This window comes from Gossypium arboreum, chromosome 11, assembly GCF_025698485.1.
Source record: "Gossypium arboreum isolate Shixiya-1 chromosome 11, ASM2569848v2, whole genome shotgun sequence".
Classification (NCBI taxonomy): Eukaryota; Viridiplantae; Streptophyta; class Magnoliopsida; order Malvales; family Malvaceae; genus Gossypium; species Gossypium arboreum.
In genome coordinates this window covers 128,854,617-128,861,224 of record NC_069080.1, presented here as the reverse complement: position 1 = coordinate 128,861,224, position 6,608 = coordinate 128,854,617, and positions in this window count along the sequence as shown.

Genomic DNA, 6,608 nt, shown 5'->3' with positions numbered 1-6,608 from the left:
ATAAAAAATTTAGTAAAAGAGATACATGACAATTTTTAAGGTTGGTTCTTGAATAAAAAAGTACAATGCCAATGTACTAAATACTAACACTTATTAAAATTAATTTCATTTATAATGAGGTGCACATGCTATACCACATATCATCATTTAATTGTCTCACAACCACATCAACTGAACTTAACAATCAAACTTGATCATCCTTAAACACGGGTTTGATTGATAAATTTTTCAAATTTAAAGGCTGAATTAAATACAATTTTCTCATGATGACTTAATTATTATTTTTTCGTTGAAGGCGTTTTTGACCATTAAGTCATTCTCTTATAGCACTCAACTTCTCTCAAATTTGTTTGACAGGCCTTTTCCCATCATCATTAGGCGCCTTGTCAAAGATCAAATCATTAGATCGTTCATTCAACAAGCTTGAAGGAAGAATTTTGTGAAATAAAAGAAGCTATTATTCTTGGAGGTACTAAGCCTTTTTCATAATTATCTTGCCAATCAGTTGATACTTTCACGGATGATTAATATGGATACTACAACAATAATAATAACATATTTGTTAGATTTAAGGCTAAAACGACAATTCCTTTGTTAGGAAAACGAGATCAAGTACTTTATGACACAATTTTATTACATAGGATATAGTCTGAAAATAATGATTAAAATGTAATATGAATACAATAATAATAATACATGAACTAATAAATTAATATATAAATAATAAAATGATTAGACCAACAAATATACATAAATTGTCAAATCTCACCTTAGTCTAAGAGCATTAGTTGTATTACTTTATTTTTCTACTTCCGCATATTTTCCTCTCAACATATCTCTGTTGAAATCTCTCAACGAATGAATCACCATGGTTATGAGTATGTGAAAATTTCAGTTAACTGAATCGATTTAACTCGAATTCCATTTAGTCGACTTTTCACTTTATTTAGTTGAGACTCAATTTGATTGGTTTCAATTTTGAGTTTCCAAACCATACAAATCAAATAAATCAGCATACTAGACCTTTTATATAAGTTACTTTAAACCCAATGCCTAAATCCAGGCCGAAGTTATTTTCATTTAACCAAGAACCAAATACTCTGCCCAACCTAACTCATTTTCAATTAAATGAGACCCATTTGGAAAGTTTTTTTTTTCTTTTACAGTAGGTATAACAAGTACAGATTGTAAATCAGTGAAACCGACTTGTAAACCAGCGAAGCCTTAAACAAAGGCAGTCTGGTGCATGTTGTGACAATGTGGTCACATGAGACACCAACAAAAGTAAATGAAAGACACATGAAAGATAAATGTAAGAAGTTGTTTATGCAATGAACAAGTGTGCTCTCTCAAAACCATCACTTTCCTATGGAAGTAAATCTCCTTAAATAGGGCTTTGATGTAGGTTGCTTTAAGATCTAAATTATGCATCTCCGTATAAAGTGAGATAAGATATATTTAAAATTTGAAAGCTTGATCTTAATGTTTATCTTGATCTTCAAGAGCCATGCGAGAACTAGAACCTCTTCAATGGGAACTCTTCAAAGGTTATTGATATTCTTTATGTGATAGGATAAGTCTCCTGCTTATTATAGATAAAATCCTTACATTTTTGTTTCATATTAAACATATACATACGTACATATATCGTAAAGATAATTTCTACGTCAAAATTTGCCAAGTAACAGACTCTATACTTAAGATATACATAGGCTGTGGTTTCTCGTGTTGGCACACAAGGCATGAGTCAAACCACAACTGTGCATAATTTACCTTAAAATACATTGTTGTCTTGCAATTGGATAGAAGCGAAGCCAAGAATTTGCTAACGGGGCTAATATAAAACTATAAAATTTTGAAGGGGACACAAACAGGAAAGTTTTGTGTTAAAGGCTTAAATTGAATTATTATTTTTTAAAGGGTCAAAATTGCAATTTTACATTTAATCAAAGGATGAAAAATATTAAATTGATTGTTTTAATTTTTTAAACAGGGGTTAAAAGCCAAATTTTTATTTAGCCTTTAAGGGGTCAAGAACTGTACCTACCCCGGCTATGCTCCTAGAATTGGGTGATTTACAAGTATTTTTTATCCAAAATGTATGCCAAGAATGAAATTCCTAAATACATGAAAATACTAAAAAAATGAATATATATATATATATATAAAAGAAAATATAAATAAAACAGACTCCTATAATCCTCAATAAATTATAGGGTCTACTAAAAATATTAATAAATTTTGATGCATTTAATAATATTTTACAGGTGAAATTCCTCTTATTGGAAGCTTGAATTCTCTAAAGAGCCTTTGTACTCTTTGTTGTAACAACTTTAAAGGTATAATATCATTTCTCTGTCCTTTTCCTTTTGTTGTTTTATTTATGCAATCTCATTTAAGCAATCAAAATAAAAATTACTTTAATTATATGCTTGAAAGGTAGTAGTATTTTCCTTTTGAAAGATTACTATCTCTGAATTATTTTCATTCATCCAAAAGTGACTAGATGTTATGAAATGAATTAACCAATTACATTTATTGACTATGCACATGATCACAAATATAATTTCTTTTTATTTTTGTTTCAAAAAATTAAAACTACTATTTGTAACTCTATTCCAAATTTTCTCCAAGGTGAATTCCAAACCCACCACCTTCATTGCATTGGTACGACGTTTTAGAGAATAATTTAATTGGAAAAATCCTTCTTAATTATGCGTATTAGAATTAAGTGACTCAAATTCTTATTTAAATAAAATACGATGGAAAATAAAATAAAAGTAAAATCCATATAGAACTAGACTTCTTTTATTTTATTTTAGAATAAGGTTTTAAATCTTATTAAACTCCATCTATTTTATATTGATTAGGATAAGGTGTTTCAATCCTACTAGAATATGGCTTTGCAAGCCTATAAATAGACATAGTTTATTCCTCTTGTATTTGAGTCAAATTTTTCGACATAGTGAATTTTCTTCTCCCTGCGTCGTTTTTTCCTAAAGGGTTTCCACGTAAAATTTGTGTGTTTTTATTTTATTTATTTTTATTTTGTTTTATTTTTCACAAATTGGTATCCGAGCTTCCGTTTATTCATCTCGATCCACGGTAATGGCGTCTTTAGTATGAAATTCATTTGTTGGATGCAACACAGATGTGCGCTTGTGGAAAATTAAGATGCAGCGCTTCTTGCAGATGGATCTCAGAGGATGCCTGCTAGGATAGATAAGATGCCGAAGATTATTCACTGATGAAGAGAAGAAGCGTAAGGATCGAAAAGCATTAACACAATTACATCTCTCATTTGTCCAACTAAATTTTGTGGATGTGATGAAAGAGAAAATTGTCACGTTGTGATTATGGAAGAGGCTAGAACAAATATGTATGTCGAAAACTCTAACAAGCAAGTTGCATATGAAGCGGTGTCTTTATGCTCGCTGCTTGGAGGAAGGTGTTTATACACCGAACACTTAATGTTGTTTAAAGAAATTCTCTCAAACTTGAAGGCCATGGAAGATCAAGATGATAAGGAAGATCTAGGGTTGATTCTACTTTGTTCAAGCGTCTCCTGCCTTATTCAACCTTTAGAGACACAATTTTATATAGCCGTGAGTCTCTCACGCTTGATGAGGTTTATGATTCTTTAACCTCGTATGATAAGATGAAGCATCTTGTATTTAAACCCGACTCGTGGGAGAGGGTCTCATTGTTCATGGGAGACAAGATCGAATGCCGATGATGATCGTGGTAGGACACGTGAACGGAATCCTCGAGGTAAATCTAAGGGTAGATCAAGTCTTCAAATAGAGGTAAAACTTGTAACTTCTCCAAGAAGAAAGGGCACATTAAACTGAAAGTGCTATAAGCTACAAAATAAGATTAAAGGGAGGTCTGAATTAAAAGGAAAACAACCAAAAATTTCTTGAAGCTAATGTTGTAGAAGACTACAATGATGGTGAACTTCTAGTCACTTCGTCAATGATTCTAAAGTAAATGAGGAGTGGATACTTGATTCAGTCTGCACCTTCCACATGAGTCCCAATCGGGATTGGTTTACAACTTATGAAACAAGATTCCAAGGTGTTGTTTTGATGGGAAATAATGCTTCATGTAAAATCGCAGGTGTTGGAACAATTAAAGTTAAGATGTTTGATGGAGTTGTCGTAACACTTAATGACGTGCGGCATATTCCGTAATTGAAAAGAAATTTAATTTCGTTGAGTACTCTTGATTCAAAATGGTGCAGATACATGCCTAAAAGTGGGTTTTAAAGATTTCCAAAGGGTCTCTTGTTGTGATGAAAGCGTAGAAAAGATTGCCAAGTTATATGTTTTCTGTGGTTCTCATCATATCGGTGATGCAATTGCCGCCTCTTTTCTTGTCGATGATGATATTATTAAACTTTGGCATATGCGCCTAGGGCATATGAGTGATAATGGTATGATGAATTAAGCAAAAGAGGACTTCTTAATGGGCAAGGAATTTGCAAACCGAATTTTCGTGAGCACCGTGTTTTTGGGAAGCAAAGAGAGTTCGATTCATTAGAGGAATCCATAACACGAAGAGAACGTTGAGTATATTCATTCCGATCTGTGGGGCCATCTAGAGTGCTTTCGAGAGGTGGAGCTAATTATATGCTAACCTTTATTGATGATTTTTCCGTAAAAGTTTGGGCGTTCTAAGCGTAAAAGCGATGTGTTTTCCGATTTAAGTCTTGGAAAATTATGATTGAAAAATGAAGGAAAACAAATAAAATACTTCGCGACGCATAATGGCTTAGAGTTTTGTTCTGATGAGTTTAATAGATTATGCAAGTCGGGAGGATCATGAGACACTTGACAGTCATTATACTCCTGAAACAAAACAGCAGTAACGAACGAACAGAACGATCATGGAGAAGGTTCGATGTATGTTGTCAAATGCCAACTTATTGAAGGCATTTTGGGCGTGGCGGCCTCATCTGCATGTTTTTGATCAACCGATCTCCATCCGTTGCCATTGAGAAAAAGACTCCACAAGTGGTATGGTCAGTAATCCTGCTAATTTTTCCGATTTAAAAATTTTTGGGTGTCCTGCTGATGCTCATGTTGATAATGGAAAATTGAACCGAGATCTATTAAATGCATTTTTCTTGGTTATAAAGCTGGTGTAAAAGGGTATAAGTTATGGTGTCTCGAAAATAGAAAAGTTGTGATTAGCAGAGATGTTGTTTTTGATGAAACCGCTATGCTACCTAACTTATCTCTTAAAGACTCTTCCAATAAAGAAAATTAAAAGGTGGAGCATCGATTATACAGAGTCAACTCCTCAAGCGATTAAAAATTGAGAATAGAGTTGCTTCTTCACCACAATACTCTATTGCCAAAAATAGAACTAGAAGAGAAATTAAACCTCCAGGTTGTTAAGCATAGTTCGATTCGAGCTTTGCTTGGTATTGTGGCCATACATGATTTGGAGCTTGAGCATTAGATGTAAAACCGATTTGCGCATGGAGAACTTGAGGAAGATATTTACATGCAATAACCAGAGGGTTTTATAGTCTCGTAAAAGAGGACTATGTTTGCTTCTCGAGAAAGTCCCTTTACGGTTTGAAACAATACCAAGATAGTGGTACAAGAGGTTTGATTCCTTTATGACTTCTTATGATTTCAAAAGAAGTAGTTTAGACAATTGTGTTTACTTTAAGAAAGCAAGGATGGTTCTTTTTGTATGTATCTTCTTTATGTTGATGACATGTTGATAGCAAGAGAAGATAAAGGAGAGATAAGAAAGGTTAAAGCCCAACTAAGTGAAGAATTTGAGATGAAAGATTTAGGACCAGCAAAGAAGATACTTGGTATGGAGATTCTCGAGATAGAAAAGCAAGTAAATTGTACCTAAGTCAAGGGGTACATTGAGAAAGTTCTTCAGGTGTTCAATATGCAGAGTGCTAAGCTGTTAGTACTCCTTTAGCAATTTATTTCGGACTTTCATCGGCCTTGTCTCCTCAATCGGATGATGAGATTGAGTACATGTCATATGTTCCATACTCTAGCACAATGGGATCTCTCATGTATGCTATGGTTTGTTCACGTCCAGATTTATCATATGCAGTCAGTGCAGTTAGCAGATATATGGCAAATCCCGGTAAAGAACATTTGATTTTAAGATACTTACGAGGCACTACTGATGTTTGCTTACAATTTGGAAGAACTAAAGATGGAGTTATAGGGTATGTTGATGTTGATTTTGCGAGAGACCTTGATAGAAGAAGATCTCTCACAAAGTTACGCTTTTTACACCTGAGGTTGTGCAATTAGTTGGAAAGCCACTTTGCAAACTACACGCTTTGTTCACCAATCGTTTAGTCGACATGGCGATACATCGAGGCTTGTAAAGAAGCTATTTGGTTGAAGGGACTATTTAGTGAACTCAATGAAGACCTTCAAATCAAGACATGATTTTGTGACAATGAGTGCCATCTTTCTTACAAAAGATCAAATATTTCATGAGAGAACAAAACACATTGATATTCTAGATCATTTTGTTCGTGATATTATTGCTCGTGGTGATATTGTTGTGAGCAAAATTAGCACTCATGAAAATCCTACGATATGATGACTAAGTCACTT